Below are 5,000 nucleotides of genomic sequence, written 5' to 3'. Positions count from 1 at the left end.
GCCTGAAACGGAAACTGTTATGGCTGTTGGCAAAACACCAAGACATATCCCAATACCGAGAGATGATTGGTTAACACCGAACGGAACTCGTTATAAACAGCTTTCCACGGCCCAAAAGGCGATTCCTGTTAACCAGGTCCACCTCTTGCTCACAGAGTTCAGTATTATCCTCTCCTTTCTGTTATCTGTTCAAGTGCTCGAGTGCTCTGCCATAAATCAGCCATCTGTGGTGCAGCCTGCAGGCATCACCGTACAGTGCATTCAGATAAGACGGTCTCCAGTGTACTCCCAAAGACGAACAACACACACATTAAAGCACACACCCACGCCGCTTAGAGATAAACGGATGAGGCGCGGTCTGATTGGGTCGGAAGGTCGCGTCTCGATGTGGTCGGACAGTAAAGCGTAGAGATAAGAGGAAACCGTAATGAGTCAAGAGGAGTCTGACAGAACACCGTCGCACGACAACGACCCACATCCTCACAGCATCACGTAACAAGGAGATCACATACATGTCCAATCTGGGACATACACTTGTCGTGTTTTATTAGTGGATTCATTCATTCAAGGAAAACAGAGCGAGGAACTGTGAAATCACAACGTAAGGTGCCTCACTGCCTCTGACAACAGTTGCTCAGTTATGTAACGCTACGTCGATGCACGAGATTTGATGAAAACTCATTTGACGTCGGGAATGCAGGTTACATCTTGCACGTTTGATGACACAGATTCTTCTCTGGGATTCACAATGCTTAGCAGAGTATCGTCGCTGCAGGCCAAACATCGTGCAGCACGAGGCTGGTGAGGCGTATGGCAAGCCGAATTAGCTTTTATTCATTTCTGGAGGATATCAAAACATCTATTCTTACTAGTAATAATGTTTATTTCTGATATCAGAAATGCAAGTTTTACTAGTGAGGTTTGCATCGTTTTTCTCATTCATTTCAATGGGAGTTGGAATTTGAACTCGACAGAATTCTTTTTTGATATCAGGAATTCAATTGTTACTAGTTATAATTCCATTTTTATTTATGAATTCCTGATATCAAAAAAGGATTTTGAACTAGTTCAAATTGTATTTCTGATATCAACAATTGGCATTTCGACCAGTTGAAATTGAATACTTGAATACTTGAAATCAGAAATTCACACAATTTCACTCCCATTGAAATGAATGAGAAAGTTAAAACATTACATTTAGCTGACGCTTTTATCCAAAGCGACTTACAATAAGTACATTCGACCAGGAAGACACAACCTTGAAGAAAACAGAATCATAAAGTACATCAGGTTTCATAGAGCCAAACATTTCAAGTGCTACTCAACTGGCTATAGATAAGCCAGTCCTTTATTAGTATATAAGTGCTCTGTTAGCAGTTCTTTGTTAGTAATTCTATCGCTCGAGGTGGAGTCTAAAGAGATGAGTTTTCAGTCTGCGCCGGAAGGTGTGTAAGCTTTCTGCCATCCTGATGTCAATGGGGAGCTCAAAAGCTTAAAAGTAGTTCAAATCGCAATAAGCTAAAGGAGGCTAATGTTGGGCTATAAAGGAACTACAGCACGGTCACATGACTTCACGTCACCACCGCTAAGCTAAAGGAGGCTAATGTTGGGCTATAAAGGAACTACAGCACGGTCACATGACTTCACGTCACCACCGCTAAGCTAAAGGCGGCTAATGTTGGGCTATAAAGGAACTACAGCACGGTCACATGACTTCACGTCACCACCGCTAAGCTAAAGGCGGCTAATGTTGGGCTATAAAGGAACTACAGCACGGTCACATGACTCCACGTCACCACCGCTAAGCTAAAGGTGGCTAATGTTGGGCTATAAAGGAACTGCAGCACGGTCACATGACTTCACGTCACCACCGCTAAGCTAAAGGAGGCTAATGTTGGGCTATAAAGGAACCACAGCACGGTCACATGACTTCACGTCACCACCGCTAAGCTAAAGGTGGCTAATGTTGGGCTATAAAGGAACTGCAGCACGGTCACATGACTTCACGTCACCACCGCTAAGCTAAAGGAGGCTAATGTTGGGCTATAAAGGAACTACAGCTAAAACGATCAGTGGACTCATTTCTAAAGTTGCACGTTGGTTATCTTTATTTCTGAGCAGAGGTTGGGTTTTTGGTCTTCAGATTAATATTTTGTTTGAAGGGATCGGTATCAAAAGAGTGTTGCCAGCTTTAAAAATACACCTCTGAAATCAAAGGGAGGCGTCTGACATTCAATATGCGGAGCAGCTTCTTGTTTCAAAGCTGATCCACTCATTAAACTCACTCGGAGCCGCTCGGAGCCGCTCAGCGCCGACTCAGCGCGATTCATGTTGGGCCGTCAACCGCCTGACACTCCCGGACTCGGAGCAGATTATCCAGACGTTCCCATTCGTTCAGAGCCTTACTGAACCGAAGCTGTTTACAGCAGAGCAGGACGAGCAGGGGGATAACATTTCATTTGGTTTGTGTTGCGAATCAGAGCCAAACCATCATGAACTGAGAAATAGAATTAACTAATTAATCAGAAGTCAAATGATCAGCTTTGAGAATTAAACAAACAGAAATCACTTATTACAGCTGGGTTCCAGGATCATTTAAAAATGGGTTTCGACCGTTAGTCGTACAAAACAAGACCCTCGAAGACGTTTTCCTCAGACCCAGCCTTCAATGTATTTTTTAGACTTACTGATAAATCAAAACATGCTAAAAAGATATAGAAAGTAAACTCATTATCAGTTGGAGCCCTACTTATATTCTTAAAGTGTTGAATGCCGTGTCAGGAGCCTTAAAGACGGTTCTGACATTTTGGGAAATCGGTTAATTCTGGACATTTTAAAAAAAGCCCTCAAAACGCACCTTTTTACCGAGGCTTTCCCCCCCCCCACCCCCCCTTAACCTGTCTGCCTTTTTTTTCCCCTACTCCCCCCCCCCTACCCGACTTCTAAAGCGACCTTGGGTTTCCTGAAAGGCGCTATAAAAATATTATATATTATTATTATTATTTTTTTAATTCGCTTTTTTCTGAAACTTGGAAAGAAGAAACCGTCAGCAAACATCATGCTGTGTTGCCAGCTTTGCAAGTACGTGTTTTTCTTTGTTTGATTTTAACTCAATATTGTTGGAGTGTTTGACCGTGGATCGGACGAACCAAGACCCTTCCAGATGTTTCCTTGGACTCTGGGACTTGTAACGACCATTTCAGTGGTTTTAGACCTTAGACCTAAAGATTAATCAAAGTTGTGTATTTTTATTTTTTTTTTTACTTTTTTTCTTGAGTCAGGCACAATGAGTTTACATTTATACAGTCAATATTTTTATTTATTTTTCCCCTTTCCCTCCCTCCCGGTCCTAGCTAGTAAAATAAATAACTAACTAAATAAATAAGATATATACCTCTATAGGTCAAGGTAAAGTAATATAGAAGATAATATTAAAAGAAAATGTATAGATAAGGGAATAAAGAATAGTAACAGTAATACTTGTACCCATATACTCATATGTATACCCACATGTTCACATGCACATACATACACGTACCTACCTACATACATACATGTATACAAAGACAGAACAAATAAATAAAAATAAATAAATAAAAAAATTAATATAAAAAGAGACACAAGAAGAAAAAACAAAGGAAAAAAAAAAAACATACATTCGTAGTTCCCCCTCGTTCTCCTTAATGTAGTGTCTTAAGTTCAGCTACTGTATGTAGGCTCTCAGAGCCCCAGACAGATTCAAATAGTTTTGAGGAGCCCCTCAGGTTATATTTAATCTTCTCCAAGTTCAGGTACAACATTAGATCTTTAAGCCATTGAGATGCTTTAGGTGGTATAGAAGATTTCCATTCTAGGAGTATTCTTCTTCGTGCTAAAAGAGATGCAAAGGCTATACTGTCCTTAGTTTTCCTCTCCAACATTCGGTGGCCAGTATTACTCCAAACATGGCAGTTTCTGCACATGGTGTCAATACCACGTCCAAGGCCTCAGTAAGGTGAGTGAACATGCTTGTCCAGTATCCTTGCAGGCGAGGACAAGACCAAAAGATATGAGTCATGTTTGCTGGTGACGTGTGGCATCTGTTACAGGTGTCCGTGACATTTGGATATATTTTGGAGAGTTTAGAGTTTAAAGTTGTGTATTTTACATGTATGGTGCAACGGAGCTCTAATTTTCACACTCTACGTTAAAATAATCCTCTTTATTGAACGGTTTTCTGACTTGTTCCATCTGCCTGCAGGACTCTGTCTCAGCAGCTTCAGAGAATCTTTAAATAGTGATGACGGTGAACATGACCCTAAAGATCAGACTGTAAATGTCAGCGGCCCTCAGAGAGACAGGAGTTTTTCAGGTACATGAAACCGTTTGATTCTCTCCTGGATCGCTGCGCACACACCACACACACACCACACACACACCACACACACACCACACACACACACACACACACCACACACACACCACACACACACACCACACACACACCACACACACACCACACACACACCACACACACACCACACACACACCACACACACACCACACACACACCACACACACACCACACACACACCACACACTGACTTCGTTTATTTTATATCATTTATTGGATATAACTGTCGGTTTTACTGCGTCACGTCTTGCTGTAATCTTTGTCTCCGGGCTGAGTGTGAAGTTCTGCATCAGTGTGTGTGTTTGAGAGACTGTGTCTTTGTGTCTCTGTGGGGACCGCTCAGCGTTTTTAGACCAGGACAGTGAGGACACTTTCAACCAATGGACATTTGTCAGCAGGGTTAATGTTTGGAAGAGTGAGGACACATTTTTGAAAAACTACAAAATCAGGACCTTTTTCACAAACTGAGGAAATGTACTGTAAACAAAGCTGGAAATGTTCACCAGGACATTAAAGCAAAGTGAGGACATGTTGATCAAACAGAACGTCAGACGGCAGAGACAGCTTTGTTTTCACGGAGCTCCGACGTCATGTTGTTGTTTACGTC

Source organism: Pseudochaenichthys georgianus, chromosome 18 (assembly GCF_902827115.2).
Source record: "Pseudochaenichthys georgianus chromosome 18, fPseGeo1.2, whole genome shotgun sequence".
Taxonomy (NCBI): domain Eukaryota; kingdom Metazoa; phylum Chordata; class Actinopteri; order Perciformes; family Channichthyidae; genus Pseudochaenichthys; species Pseudochaenichthys georgianus.
The sequence above is the reverse complement of the archived record's forward strand: the minus strand, read 5'-3'. Positions refer to the sequence as shown.